This window comes from Somniosus microcephalus, chromosome 13, assembly GCF_052327205.1.
Source record: "Somniosus microcephalus isolate GS21.2 chromosome 13, FLI_Smic_1.0, whole genome shotgun sequence".
NCBI classification, from domain to species: Eukaryota; Metazoa; Chordata; class Chondrichthyes; order Squaliformes; family Somniosidae; genus Somniosus; species Somniosus microcephalus.
The window spans coordinates 92011658-92027497 of record NC_140999.1 but is presented as its reverse complement, the minus strand read 5'-3'; the positions used below and the strand labels follow the sequence as shown (position 1 = coordinate 92027497).

At 53.2% G+C, this 15840-nt stretch overlaps 1 protein-coding gene across 3 annotated transcripts in view; it reads right to left on the bottom strand.

The window, feature by feature from the left end:
* The window catches only part of LOC147108481 (uncharacterized), a 74498-nt gene that overhangs the window by 10637 nt on the left and 48021 nt on the right, over positions 1 to 15840 (bottom strand). The window contains exon 1 of one of the 3 annotated variants that reach the window (XR_015080599.1): positions 11221 to 11665. The exons of the other annotated variants lie outside the window; for them this stretch is intronic. The gene's annotated coding sequence lies outside the window, so the exon portion shown is untranslated. Of the gene's footprint in view, positions 1 to 11220; positions 11666 to 15840 lie in introns of those variants that run through there. 3 annotated transcript variants of the gene reach the window in all.

Here is a 15840-nt window from a genome sequence, read left to right as displayed (position 1 = left end):
TATCGTGAGGTATTTCCTAGATGCTTCTTCCACCTCCATTTGTAGATACGCTTGAGCCAGGTCAATCTTTGGAAAACGTTTCCCTCCAGATAGTGAGGCGAAAATATCTTCTATCCGCAGAAGCGGATACTGTACTGTGTGCAGGACTGGGTTCACAGTCACCTTGAAGTCCCCACAGATGCGAGCCTTCCTTGGCTCCCCAGGCGTGCTGCTCAATGCTTTCTTCATTACAGGAACGATGGGTGTGGCCCACTCACTCCAGTCCACCTTAGACAGCACCCCCGAACGCTCCAGACTCTCCAGTTCAGCTTCCACAGCTGGGCGGATCGCGTATGGCACCGGTCTGGCCTTGAAAAATTTTGGGGTTGCGTTATCCTCAATCTTTATGGTTGCCTTTACTCCTTTTAGAGTCCCAAGTCCTTGTTGGAACACCTCTTCCACGTCAGATAGAATTTGTGACAGACGTCCAGGTGCGACGTCATCATCTTTTTTGTCAGTCACAGTTAGTGCCAGAATGGAATGCCAATCCAATTGTAGTTTTCGGATCCATTCACATCCCAATAATGGTGGTCCTCCATCTCGTAGTATATACATGTATAGTTTCTGTGTTTCCTTTCCGTTATATTCAACTGGCACCCTTATTTTTCCTCTGGGGTAGACCTTTTGCCCCGAGTATGTCTTCAATACAATGGACGTGTCCTTTAAGGGTATGCGTGAGAATAGCCGCTCATAGTCTCGTCAATTCATGACAGTTAGGGCTGATCCTGTGTCCAATTCCATCTTTACTGGGGACCCTGCTATCATGAGGGTGACCCAAATGGTTCAGTGATCTTCCTTTGCGATCACGTTGTGTAACTTTAAACAACTTAGTCGCCTGCTCCCGGAGTCCTTATCACTCTCCTGATCTTCTGAACTACTATCTGTCAGTTTCTTTACTTTCCTGTACTGTTCCTTAGTAGTTCTTGTCGTGTTGGTCTTCTTTCCCAACCTGCAGACTCTTGTTATATGTCCCATTTTTCCGCACTGCCTGCATATTTTGTCTTTAAACCAGCAGTCCTTCTGCTCATGGGTTGTTCTGCCGCAGCGATAGCACTTTTCGGCTCCATACGCCATTTCGTTAGCGCTGTATTCTTGTGGTTTCTGTTGTATTTCCGCAGCTCCCCGTGCTGCTGCTTCGTAGGATACTGCCATGCTGAAAGCCTGTTCTAGCGTCAGGTCCTTTTTTGAAAGTTGTTCGTTTCTGGGTTCCTTCACTCTGGAGCCCGCAGACAAACTTATCCCGTAAGGTGTCTGCCAGTCCTGCTCCGAACTGGCAGTGCTTCGATAACTTGCGTAGTTCCGTAAGATAGTCAGCATTGCTCTCATCTTTGTGCTGGTTTCTTTTATGGAACTTGAATCTTTCTGTTATCAGCAGTGGTGTAGGGCTTAGGTGTTCCTGTAAGATATGAACAATCTCAAAACTTTTCTCCATTGGTTTAGCTGGGGTAATTAAATTCTGCAATAGGCCGTACGTACTCGCACCCATCAGATTTAATAATACCGACGCCCTCTTTCCATCAGCCACCTCATTTGCCTTGCAGTACACTTCAATTCTTTCCACATATGTGGTCCAGTCTTCTACCTCGTTGTCGAAAGCAGGGATACTGCCACTTTTCGGCATCTTGGGCGATTTAAAATGGCGCCTCCCGCGCTTTTGCTTCTTCCCCAATGGAATAAAATGGCGCCTCCCGTGCTTTTGCTTCTTCCCCAACGGGATAAAATGGCGCCTCCCGCGCTTTTGCTTCTTCCCCTTACTGCCACGCTGCTCCTAGCATTCTACGGGGTAATGGCGGCGACCCGCAGCTTCGGCGTGTCTCGCTTTCCTTCCCCCCGTTTAGTTTCTCTCCGCTGTCCTTTTCTTGAGCACCGACCGTGCCCTGTGCACTCCACCCTCTCTCTCTTGTTTTCTTTTCCCGGCAACGCTGCACGGTCCGTTTTGTAGAGCTGCCCGATCGAGCTTGAGCCCGCCGCAGTCCGGAAGGGTCAGCGCGCTACCTGCTACCAGCACGATTTGCTGGAACCATAGTCTCTCCCACAATTCTCCGAACACCGATGAATTCTTTGGGCGGTTGCCCTCGGTCGACGCCCGTTGCTCAGACTACGACCTTCCAGGACCCTCCTCTTAGGCGAGATCCCTGTGAGATGATGCCACACTGCAGGTGAGTTCGAACTTACTCGTCGCCACTGTAAAGTCCGCGCCTCAATAATACATGGACTTCGGGAGAACAGTTTAACAGGTACTTTACTTAACAGGAGGCAGCGTCAGACTGAAAATACAGAAGCCTGCTAGGGCCTTTTATACAGGGGTGGTCACTGCCGGTACTGCAGTCTAAGACCAGTTATTCCCTTAAAAGGTACATACACAACCTTGGCATCACATCTCTGACTTTCCTTTACTCCCCCACAGGACCATCGTAAGCACCTGTCCCCACTAGCCAGGAGGAAGAGCATGAGCCTTGAGACTCCTCAGAGGAAGCTGCAACCTCTGAGGGCGCAGCGTCAGCAGAATTCAGTGCACCCAGCACCAGCGCAGACACTCACACCTCGGTGAGACCTTCGGGACATAGAGTAGTGTTGTCACCTGGTGTATCACAGCTCACAAGTGAGCATCAGCAGATTGTGGAGACGGACAGCAGTGGAGAGTCCTAATCGGAGGGCGCAGCACTCTGCCAGCTCGGCTCAGCTGCATGTCAACCCTCTGCCTCTGGGTCCATCCATAAGGTCAGTTGTCCTGGAACTCCAGGAACAGATGCAGGAATCTCTGGCAGGTTTTGTCTCCAGGGTCGCTGCGAGTGTGGCGCAAATGGATGAGTCCATAGCGAACATGAGCAGAGCCTTTGTGGAGTCATTGGCACATGAACGCATCACCATGGAAAGGATGGCAACCTCCATGGAGGTGATAAGTCGCCAGAGTGCAGAAAACATGGTGAGTGTTCAGAATAGAATGACATCTCTGGAGGAGTGATGGTCATCTATTGAACAGAGAAAACAGACCTTCATGGAAGTCCTTCTGAGTAGGACTGCCAGTGCAGATACAGGTCCCCATGGCCCCCCTGATGTGCAGCAAGGTGCTCACAAGCCGCTTGCAAGCGCTGAGGGGGACCTGACCCATGAGAGGGAAGTTGGTGGCAGACATCAAGGGAGTGGGGGCTCCTCTCCAAGCACTCACACTTCCATGCCACTGCAGAGCCCTCGGTCAGAGCCCCACCAGAGTCCACACCCAACTGAGATCGGCGTCTCAACCCCTGCACAGCCGCAGGAGCAACAGACTGTTGCCGAGCCCTCACAGGTTCGCAACCCCAGAGGACGCCCACCAAAAGGTGTCGAGACAGGAGCAGCAGGAAAGTGAGCAAGGGGCCTCCACATCTGCTGAAGCCACAGGGGAAGCACCATGTAGGAGCATGCGTAAGAGAAAGATACTGCACAAATAGTCACAAGGGTAGTCACTTGGGTGAAATTTGATGTTTTCTGTGAAAAAGCCATCAGATGAATAATGTAAATAAAAAATCTGATGACTACTGCTGTAGTTGTGGCATGTGTCATTTCGCGAATGGGACTTTCACATTGAGGGCTTAGGATTACTTGCAATTGTCAGTATGGTGGTTAAATTGCTAGGAATCCGTTGGTTCTTGGCCATTGTCGATGCGCAGGTAAGAAGCTGCGAGGCAGAAGTGCTTGATTGGCTAGGCTAAGCAAATCTGGCCAAGATGAGTGCGTTCCTTGCATCCCGGGCAGCAAATGGTCACACGCTGGCGCTTTCTGGCCTGTGCAGCTTCAGGTGGGTGAGCAGCAGCTTGGCGCTCCTGCTGTTGTTCCTGGTTCTGCTGCTGCCACGGCTGGTCTTCATCCTCATCTGATGTCCAGGAGGAAAGGAAATAAATGGCTCCCATGCTTCTGGTATATGCCTCAGTTGAGGAAGCGCTCAGTGAAGGTGGCAAGAGGGGTTTCCCCAGGAGGTCACACTGGAGATGGGCGTCAGGCTCCAAACTTCCACAGCTGTGGTTATGCCTTCTAAACGTTCCCCCAAACCTGAGACTACAAAGTCCTGCCACCTGCAAATGATGGCTGATCAAATCTCCTCTTTAATGGTTGAGCTGCAGCTGATAGTCAGCAATCCAACTGTACTCCCGCCAGATTTCACCGTATTGTTTCAGAACAGGCGTGTTTCACGTGAGAAAAGGGTTAAAATCGCAAAGGCCTTTCAAAATGGCATTATAGAGGCCATTTAGTGTTTGTTAAGGGCCTTAACGGCCTATCCCACCTCTTGGAGGCGGGACAGAGACGGGACCATTAGACACGAATTAATGAAAATTGCTTGGAGGCGGGATGGAGGCGGGGTTAGGCCCGCATGCCGGTTTTTGCAATTTTAACCCCCCACACACCTCCAATCCCGCCTCCACGGCCCAGTGAAAATCCTGCCCACTAGTGTCTCAGTGTTCATACAGTGGAGTGATGGGGTGTGATCTGCTGTTCTGGACACAGTGGGCTAAATTTTCGTGAAGCCGTCAGGTGGGATTTCAGGCATGTGGAGGGGGGGAGGGGGAAATCCCAAATTTGGGGGTCCCGACACCATCCCGCCCAAAACCCCGCCCCACGTAAGTTTCCGGGGCGGCGGGTACCCGCCCTGCACTGGGACCCGCCGAAACCAGGCGGGAAGGGATTAGTGCCAATTAACTGCCTGTTAACAGGTAGTTAACAGGCAGTTTTTAGCCCAATCCCTATTTTGAGGGGTTTCGTGTGGGATTCCCAACGGCTCCAAACCACGGCAGGTTAGAGCAGGCGGGCTGTCGGGTTGGAGGGGTCGCGATGTTGGTGCTCAGGTGAGTGATGGGTGCATGAGCGTAAAGGTAAGTGTGTTTGGTGTGTGTAAAGTGTGTAAAGAACTTTTACTTACCTGTACTTACCTTCACAGCTTTTCTTCCTGTAGCCGTCGGGAGCCCATCACTCAGCCGGAACTTAAAGCTGAATGGCTGCGATCTGTGAAAAGTGACAGCCTTCAGCTTTGAGTGCTGGTGAGAGTTCTAACTGAGTCTGTGCAGAAGGACTCATGTTAGAACTCAAGAGTGTCAGTGTTTCACAGCTTCAAACAGCTGTGAAACACTGATGTTTCATCTGCCAAGAACTCTTGACAGATGAAATTGCAGTCTGTGACGTCACCTGTTGCCAGGTGGCCCTTAATTGGCCTGCTGAGCCCGCAAGGTCAATCAAGGGAAAATCACGCGGATTGGCTGGACGTCGAAGTAGGCGGGTCAAAAACCCGAAAGGGGAAGTCCCACCTTCTTCCCAACAGGTTCGGGAAAATCTACCCCAGTGTCTCAGTGTTCATACAGTGGGGTGATGGGGTGTGATCTACTGTTCTGGACACACTGGGGGAGAAATTCAGTTGTTAGCGCCACCCTTTAGCGCCTTAAGAGGGCAATAAGTGGGGCACAATGCGGCTAGTGCCCATGCGCGGCGAGACCTGCGCCTCTGGCGAAACTGAGCGGACATTTAGCAGCGGCGCAAAACCGCAACGCCCGCTCAGCTGCGCGCGCAGATCCTGACGTCATTTCATGATGCAACGCCCTTGGGGCGCCCCGAACCGGAACTTCAGTGGCGCCCCCCTCCTTCCCGCCTGGCGCTCCCAGCGACTGGAACGGTTTCCAGTCGCTGTGGGGCTGGGGGGACACTATTTAAAGGGGGCTCTTCCTGGCTTCTTTGTGGTAGCCATTTTTGGACCACTCCTTCTGTGAGAGGGAGAGAGAGAGAGAGATTTGCAGAGAGACAAAGGGAGAGAGCTTTCGGCATTGAGTCAGCGCTCGCAGAGGTACTCCTGGGTTCGGCCCAGAACTTTGTAGTTGGTTTGATTTTTCACTGGCATAACCTTGAGTGGCCACATACTATGGGGGCTGCAATGGGTGGAAACGTTGGGTTTCTCCATTGCATTGAGAGGGCTCAGAGACGCCGAGAGTGCCAATCATAGCCAGACGGAGGAGGGCCAACAGGCGTCGGCACAGGAGGCCTTACCCTCCCAGGGTATTCCGCCAACAGTTCTCATACCTCAACATGTCTGAGGAGCAGTGTTTTCGGAGGCTTCGATTCAGCAGGGGGGTGGTCACTGAGCTCTGCCACCTGCTTCAGCCAGATCTGCAGCCTCAACTGAGGAGCAGGACGTCTCTTTCGGTGGCAGTGAAGGTGACAGTGGCTCTCAACTTCTATGCCACCGGCTCCTTCCAATCTGCTACTGGGGACATTGCCAATGTCTCCCAGTTCGCGGTGCATTGCTGCATCCGCCAAGTCACAAATGCCTTCTTTAAAAGGAGACGTCAGTACATTTCCTTCCCCATGACCCTGGACAAGCAGCAAGAGCGCGCAATGGGATTTGCAAGAATAGTGGGCTTCCCCATGGTCCAGGGCGCCATTGACTGCATGCATGTGGCTTTGCGGGCGCCGCAAGAAAATGCCGAGGATTACCGCAACCGGAAGGGGTTCCATTCGTTGAACATCCAGTTGGTGTGTGACCACAGACAGCTGATACTAGCTGTCAATGCCCGCTTTCCAGGCAGCTGCCACAACACCTTCATCCTGCGCTAGACTTCTGTGGCAGACCTTTTCGAAGCCCCGGCTCACCCAGGAGGCTGGCTTCTCAGGGACAAGGGCTATCCTCTGTGCACCTGGCTGATGACCCCGCTCCGTTCACCCAGCACCCCTGCTGAAGAACGATACAATGAGAGCCATCAAGTGACCAGGAACATCATTGAGCACACAATCGGCGTGCTAAAGCAACGGTTCCGCGTCTGGACCATGCCGGGGGAGCCCTTCAGTACTCACCTGAGCGCGTCTCCCATTTCGTTGTAGTGTGCTGCATGCTGCATAACCTGGCAATCCTCAGGACTCAGCCACTGCCACCAGACATTGGAGCACCAGCAGAGGAGGAGGAGGAGGAGGACGAGGAGCACCAAGACGGGAGGGAGGCACAAAGTGCAAGGGCCGTCCGTCAGCAGCTTATTGCAAGTCGGTTCTAGGCCCCCTCTGAGGGAATGGCTTGTGCCATTGAAAGAACATGAATGGAACCGTTCCGCAACCCCTGAGCCGGTCAAGGCAACAAATTGTTCAAAGAGCAAACATGCACAATCTGAATAAAGACACTTCTTTATTTAACAAACTGTGTGCCCTTCCCGCATGACAAAGTAATAGAGAGAAACCCCCAAAAAAGCAGTCAGACACATAACTGGCTCTCACAACCTGGAGACAATGAACAAAAGAGTAAACAAAAAATGACCGCGATCCTCGGCCTTCACTAAAAAAATTAACAGCATTTTGCCACACCTCCTACTTTTTGCCCTTCGAGGGTGATCTGCTTCGCTTGCGAGATTGGCCCCTTCCCACCCTGTAGCTCCTCCGCAATGGGACCCCAGTGGCTGCAGCAAGGCTGGGGGAAGGCTGCTGAGTGTCAGAAACTGAGTCGGCAGATGCCCTTGAGGGACGGCCTGGACCAGCTCTGGGCCTGGAGGGCCGGCTGCTGGCTGCTCCAACTCTGCATGGGTGGCAGCAGTCTGTCCTACAGGTGGTGACAGCTGCAGTGGAGAAGTGACAGTGTTGGCAGCAGGAATGCTGCCATCCTGACAAAGGACAGGCACTCCCTAGTCGGACGACACACTGGCACTCCCACGGGGCAACACTGCAGCATGCGGAGCAATCTGCTGAAGCACAGACTGCTGGCCTGCTGTGGCGCGGCGAGGACCCCGGCGATTCATGCCCGATCCAGCAAGGATGGCAGCAGTCAGTGCTCGTGTGGCCTCAATCTGCGTCTGCATCAGACCAGCCACTGACTGCATTGCACCACTAAGCAGTTGCGTGGAAGCTGCCTGTGCTGCACCGAAGTCTTGCAGACTCCTTGCCAGTGCTGCACCAAAGTCCTGCAGACTCCTTGCCTGTGCTGCACCGAAGTCCTGCAGACTCCTTGTCAGTGACTCAATGGATTCGGGCATCCTTGCCATTGCAGCCATGAGCTCAGTGTGCCTCTGCTCCGCCTGGGTGCCCATTTCAGCGAGGAGCCGCACCTCTTCTGCGCTCACTGTAGCAGGACTGGAGGCCAGACTCTCCCTCCGGGGAGAAGGCCGCCAAGCTTCCCTAACCACCCCCCCCCGCGTTGCTGCAGCCCGCTGGGCCCCGGAGCTTCACCCGCCTCAGACCCTTCGTCCTTGCTCCCCTCCAGGGAAGACGTGTCCCCATTATGGCCATGGGCTGCCTCGGCTGAGGGTGGCACTGATGGTCCGGCTTCCTCTTCCTCCTCGCCTTCAGAATCACTCACAGTGGCAGCTTGAGGGCCCGCCTCCTCACTTGGCGAATCAGCATCTGAAAGCAGGGAGGTACAAGAGTAGCTTTAGCGTGAGGACAGGGCAGCAGCGAGGGAGGCATGAGTGCTGCAATGCACTGTATTGGTTCGATAGTGGCAAAGGATGCTGGTGTGAGGCACAAGTGGAAGGAGAGAGGTCAAAAAGGTGTCCAGAACGGGGTCGGCATCTCCAGTGGCGACGGGGCCAATCATCCGGCCTGCCATAATGCGCTGGACTCGCTGCTCCAGATCGCTGAGGTCTTGAAGGTGAGGCCGGCCTCCCCCGGTCCGTTGCTGCTGCCTCCTGTTATGGGCCAGCTTGCCCTGCAAGAGAAAGGATGGGCTCTGAGTACAGTGTGAAGCCCTGATCTTGGCTGCACTGCCTCCCATGGTCGAATAGCCCTTACAGTGTGAAGCCCTTTGGCAATAAAGTGAGGTGCACATGCAGGGATGAAGAGGATACTGAAAAGGATACTCACCCTGACGACCCGAGTGAGGTCGTTGAACTTCTTCCTGCATTACACAGGGGTCCTAGGCACCATGCTGCTGGAGGTCACTCTGTGAGCCACCTCCCTCCAAGCTTTGCGATAGTCGGTGGGCAGCGGCCTCCTGCCACTGTCTGGAAACAGGATAGATCGCCTGCGCTCCACCGCGCCAACCAGAACCTGCAGGGCCCCCTCACTGAACCGCTGCACTCGCTCCCTGGCCCTAGGCATTAGAATGTGGCAGCAGGTCTGTCCAGGCCGAGAATCAGGGCTCCGATGTGCAGGGTGTGGCTGCAATCCAAGATCGACCCTCCCCTTTAAGAGCTGACCGGCGCCAGCGTGTCTGCGTGCAATCGCTAACTGGCCGCACCTGCGCTGCACCCGCCCTTGGTGGTAGCGCCTCGCTTCTCTGGCTTAGCGCCTTAGGACAGTCATGCAGCACCTGTTTTAGCGCTCCAAGCACCTCCTGGGGCGAAGCAGGTCAATTTAGTGGTAGGTGGCGATAATTTGCGCCGGGCGCTAAATTTCGCGCCCGCTCGAGTATAACGCCCCAAACGTGGCAATACTGAATTTCTCCCCCACTGTCTGTGTTCATACAGTGGAGTGATGGGGTGTGATCTGCTGTTCTGGACACAATGGGGGCGATTTTGCCAATGGGGGCGCGTTGGAGGCGGGACTGCTGCTTGTCAGGTTTTAGTCCCACCTCCATCGACTTGTGGCCAACCCACGCTATTTTCCCTTGATTGACCTTGTTAAGCCCGCCCAGCGGGCTTAGTAGGCCAATTAAGGGGAAGCCGGTTACAGAGAACGTCAGCGTATGACTTTTCATCTGTCAAAAATTTTTGACACTGCATTCTGTGAAGCTGTCAAACACTGACATTCTATTTTGTTTGATGAATCCTTGTATTCAAGACTCATCAAACCTCTTTTGTGAGCAGAAATTAGATGGTTGTTGCATCGGAGAATGCAACAGCCATCTGTCAACTCTGCCGGTGAGATGCGAGACTCTCCACATCCCCAACTATTGAAGCCTGCAGGAAGAAACAAAGGTAAGTAAACATTTTCTATCACTTTCCACTCACCTCACATACTTACCTCTCCACACTTGCACCCAACACTTACCTTCACAGCGCACTTTTGCACCCCTCCTACCCCCGCAGACCTACTGCTCGCCTCGGTGACCCTGGCAGGATTTCCCGACAACTGTTAACTGGCAGTTAAGTGCCTGTAATCCCCTTCCCGCCATCAGGAGACAGGACCCGGCGTGGGTCGGCTACCAGCCTCCTGGGAAGATGGCACGGAGGCAGGTTGGGGGCGGGATGGGCACCCGCCCCCAGATTCTGCCATTTTCCCAGCAGTCCTGCCTCCATACCCGCCTCCCCAGGGCTGGCAAGATAGCGCCCAGTGTCTCAGTGCTCATATAGTAGGGTGAGCCCATAATCTAGGCTGACACTCCAGTACAGTACTGAGGGAGTGTTGTACTGTTGGAGGTGCCATCTTTCGGATGAGATATAAATCCGAGGCCCTGACTGCTTTCTCAGGTGGATGTAAAAGATCCCATGGCACAATTGAAAGAAGAGCAGGGGAGTTCTCCCCGGTGTCCTGGCCAATATTTATCCCTCAACCAACATCACTAAAACATTATTTGGTCATGAACACATTGGTGTCTGTGGAAGCTTGCTGTGCACCAATTGGCTGCCCTGTCTCTTACATTACAACAGTGACTAACAAGTACTTCATTGTGTGTAAAGCACTTTGGGATGTCCTAAGGTTGTGAAAAGGCGCTTTACAAATGTAAGCCTTTCTTTTTTAAAACCTACCCCTGTCATCTGCCCTAATATCTCCTAATGTCAAATTTTGTTTGAAAGCGCTCCTGTGAAGAGCCTTGGGATGTTTATTATGTTAAAGGTGCTATATAAATATATATAAGTTGTTGTTCATTCCCCACTATTAACATCTGGAACAGTCAGTGCGACCCCGCCTGTCCCGGGTCAGTGCCAATTTCGAAGGGAAACAGTATATCCAGCCCAGAAGGTTCGCTGAGTAAAGCGAGTGTTGGGAGACAAGGCTTTGTGAACCACGGGTCTTCAGTTTATAATCCCGTGTTTGGCCCCCCGCTGGGTGAAGGGAGCTGCTGATAAATCCACTGCTCGCTGAGCTGAAGTGCCCTGGCTGGCCCCCCGTGTTGAGCTGCAGCCCGGCTCTCTCCGAGCTGGGAGAGCCAGTGAGAGGGCCCGAGACTGAGGGCAGCATTCGCACTGTGTCCGGGCCAGTTGGCTCACACTCAGCCCTCGCTCTCAGAGCCCACAGGGACACAGCCTGTCCCACCCACAAACAACACACGGCACAACAGCCAGGGAATAGATAACAAAACCGTACTTATCTGTGTGAGCGGTGTCAGCCTGTTCTCCTCTTGGAGAGGCTCTGTTCCGAGAGGGCTGCTTGTTCAGGGAGCTCTGAGACCGAACGGCAGGAGCTGAGCAAATCACTGCAGGGCTTGATCCGTCACCCTCTGTCTTGGCTGGGCTTTCACTAACCTTAAGCCATCTGGTGACCGATCACCCCCTCCCCTACGCTCTCTGCACGCTGCAACCAATGACATCCCATTCTCCCGTTTGTCAGTAAACAGTGCAGGGGTCACTGAGAGCCCTGACTGCTGAGTATTGCACACAATGTACCATCAAACCTGAGAGTGGCAACACACTGCCTGAATAAAAAGGGGAATTGTTCTGTTATATGCTGTTACAGAGTGGAATTACAGAACTGTGCTCAGCTGGGGACTAGTTCACAGTTCAGTGTTTTCTGTGTCTGGCTGGATACTCTAATCTTGGTCCAGACGTGTAACTGAAAGCAGTAATCACAGGGCTGGGATGCTGACAGGTTCACCCACTCCCTCTGCAGTTAATGGACTTTGCCCTCTCCCATAGCAGGGCTCTCCCATCGCTGCCCTCTGCCATCGCTGCCCTCTGCCATCGCTGCCCTCTCCCATTGCTGCCCTCTGCCCCCTCCCATCGCTGCCCTCTCCCATCGCTGGGCACTGCCCTCTCCCATCGCTGCCCTCTGCCATCGCCGGTGCTTGGTTACAAGTCTGGGCAATCCACTAGGTGACTGAACCTCTCTAATCCACTGCCAGGGTCCCGAGGAAGTGAAATTCTACCAAACTTTTCTGGTGAAGGTGCTGAATCTTTCTGGAGCCCAGTTCCACAAACCAATTTGAGCTCCAATAAGTGTTGCCAACCCTAGCTAGATATATTCCTGGAGTATTTGTCACGTGACCTTCCCACCTCCAACAGCACCGCCCTACGCTCCTGTCATTGGTCGACCGACACTTCCACCATCACAGTGCCAATTCTTCCCTCGTCAATTGGATAGCAAACATTCTTCATTACTCGATTGGATGGACCTTGACTCTCAGTCAAACAGCCTCTTTATCTCATCTCCAATACTTGCATTACCCCACTTGTTTGTCTGTACACTGAGCCCTGTCTGCGCACTCCGAGCCCTGTCTTTTTTTTATTCATTCACGGGATATGGGCATCACTAGTAAGGCCAACAGTTATTGCCCATCCCTAATTGTCCTTGAGTAGGTGGTGGTGAGCCGCCTGCTTGGACCGCTGCAGTCCGTGTGGTGAAGGTGCTCCCACAATGATGTTAGGGAGGGAGAGCCAGGATTTTGACCCAGCGATAATGAAGGATCAGCAATATACTTCTAAGTCAGGATGGTGTGTGACTGGGAGGTGGTTGTATTCCCCGGCGCCTGCTGCCCTTGTCCTTCTATCTGATTTAGCACGGTGGTAGTGCCTCACAAAATGATGGAGGGTGTCCTCAGTGTGAAGATGGAACTTCGTCTCCACAGTGACTCTGCGGTGGTCACTGCTACCAATACTCTCATGGACAGATGCATCTGCGACAGGTAGATTGGTGACGACGAGGTCAAGTAGGCTTTTCCCTCATGTTGGTTCTCTCAGCACCTGTCGCAGGCCCAGACTATCAGTTATGTTCTTCAGGACTCGGCCAGCTCGGTCAGTAGTGGTGCTACCGAGCCACTCTTGGTGATGGACATTGAAGTCTCCCACCCAGAGTACATTCTGTACCCTTGCTACGCTCAGTGCTTCTTCCAAGTGGAATTCAACATGGCAGAGTGCTGATTCATCAGCTGAGGGAGGGCGGTAGGTGGTAATCAGCAGGAAGTTTCTATGCTTGAAGCCATGAGACTTCATGGGGTCCAGAGTCAATGTTGAGGAGTCCCAGGGCCACTCCTGCCCGATTGTATACCACTGTGCTGCCACCCCTGGTGGGTCTGTCCTGCCAGTGGGACAGGACATACCTAGGGATGGTGATGGAGGAGTTTGGGACATTGGCTGAAAGGTATGATTCTGTAAGTATGACTATGTCAGGCTGTTGCTTGACTAGTCTGTGGGACAGCTCTCCCAATTTTGGCCCAAATCCCCAGATGTTGGTGAGGAGGACTTTGCAGGGTCGACTGGGCTGGGTGTGTCATTGCCGTGTCCTGTTCCTGGGACTAGGGACAGGGTCACTGGCAAGGCTTGGAAGCTAAGCAGAGCCAGGCCTGGTTAGTACCTGGAGGAGTAACCATCAGGGAAGACCAGGTGCAGAAAGTCACGGAAAGAGCCCCGAGAAGGGGCGGTTGGTGAGAAGGTCACGGAAGGAGCCCCGAGAAGGGGCGGTTGGTGAGAAGGTCACGGAAAGAGCCCCGAGAAGGGGCGGTTGGTGAGAAGGTCACGGAAAGAGCCCCGCGAGGGGCGGCTGGTGAGCAGGCCTGGGCGTTGGGCTGAAGATTGTCGGACAGGAGGAATGGTGGAAATGGAATGGCGGCGCGCACAGATGCAGCGGCTTTGCTTCTCCCAGGACGGTGCTATTTACGTTTAATGTTAATGTTATTTGTACTGGACTCATGGGAGCTTGCAAGATCACATTTCGTTGTTCATGTACTTGTGCATTGTACAATGACAATAAAGTTGAATTATTATTATATAGTCGTTGCCGAGGTCAATGCCGGGTGGTCCGTCCATTTTCATTCTTTTTAGTAATGGTTTGTTACAACTGAGTGGCTTGCTAGGCCATTTCATCTTAGCAGTTAAGAGTCAACCACACATATAGGACAGACCGGGTAAGGATGGCAGATTTCCTTCCCTAAAGGACGTTAGTGAACCAGACTGGTTTTTATGACAATCCGGTAGTTTCATGGTCACCATTACTGATACTAGCTTTTTATTCCAGATTTAATTAATTAACTGAATTTAAATTCTCCAGCTGCCGTGGTGGGATTTGAACTCACGTCTCTGGATCATTAGTCCAGGCCTCTTGATTACCACTATGCTACCACTGTACATTCCAAACCTTTTCTCTACACTACGAGCCCGCTCTCTACACTATGAGCCATGTTTGTTTTCCCGGGAGTGAACATTGCTGGTGCTGGCTGCCTCAGACACAAGCTAACTTTGTAAGAGGGAGCAGAAGCATGTGTTCGGCGAGTCGGGCGGAGGCAGCGCAGTGCATCGGGACGCAGCAGCAGCCACGTCGACCCGCTAGAGCACGTCGGCTGGCTGTTCCTCAGCGGGGAAGCATTCCGACTGGGAGGAGGGGAGCCGAGCATGGCGGCCAGAGGCCAGACCGGAAGCAAGAGAAGCAGGCCCGGGCCGTCGGACCGTGGAGCCGGCGATGGCAAGGTGGAGGCCGCGGCGAACGGAGGATGTGTTCAGCGAGTCGGGCGGAGGCAGTGCATCAAGCAGCAGCAGCAGCCACGACGACTCACAGTCCGACTGGGAGGAGGGAAGCCGGGAATGGTGGCCAGAGGGTGAGCGGGAGAAGCAGGCCACCACACGTGGAGCCGAGCCGGCAACAGTGAGGAGGAGGCCGCGGTGATGAGGAGGACGGAGTGGCTGAGGGACATTGTGCTCCCACTGCCACTGGATGCCAAAGAATTGACTTTCTGAACACGGCGCTGTAAAAATAGCTGACGTGTCCCTACGGGGAGTAAGCATTCCATTGTACTAGTACATATGGCAAATAAAAATTGAATTGAATTGGTGTAGCTCCAGTTTCCAAGGACCCAGCAGGGTAGTCCCACTGTATTGAGACATCTCTGATTGAGGGAAGCCGAGCATGTTCCCTGAGAGCAGGACAGTTCCCGGCACTGCCTGAGCAGCCTCACATGATAATTGCTTTCACCCAGGAGTTGCTGGCACCAGCCCAGTGCCTGTGTGTGCGGAGTGCGTGGTTACTGTCTGCTATTGAACACTTCGCTCTGGCTATCTTCAAAAGCCATCCAAATCAAACCAAATTAAAAGACCTTTAACCATTGCTCTAGTAATGAAAAGATTTGAGAGATGTAAATCAATAATGTGATTTATGCAACAGTAAGTGATAGCATTTTTCCCTTTCCTCAACATCCTCAGGAGTTTCACGTCCCTTTCTGCTCATTTTTCCTCCCTCTTTCTCTCCTGAGTGATGTTGGGGTACGGTGCCACCGCTGCTGGGGTACGGTGCCACCGTTCTCGGCAGTGGTACTTCCGGTGAAAGGAGTCATATTGAACGCCTCCAGGGCAGATGTGACCCAGTCAATGATGTCAGCTGGTGTCCCGAACATCTGCCCTGCAATCTTATATAAAGCAGGTCCGCATTATCATGGGGGCTCGGGGGAGGGGGGGATCTCGACACACATTCCCCCTCCCAACCCTGGGCACTTACACCAGACTTTGGTGAGACAGCATCGCAGGAGCACCCTGGCCTACCCTTACCCGTGAACTTTGGTGAGGTCAGTGGCGGGAAGGGGACATCCTGGAAGACGTGTCGCCTGCGGATTTTGCCTCTGCTTGTGTATTATGACCAGATTGAAAAGGGCCAGCACCAATCCATTCCTATGAGCCTCCGTCTGATGGTTTGTTGGGCTTCTTCTCCATTGTGGACCTACCTCCAGTTGGTCGATAAATGGGGTTGAGGTACAGGTCGGGTCACCAACTCTGGTCGGACCTTTTC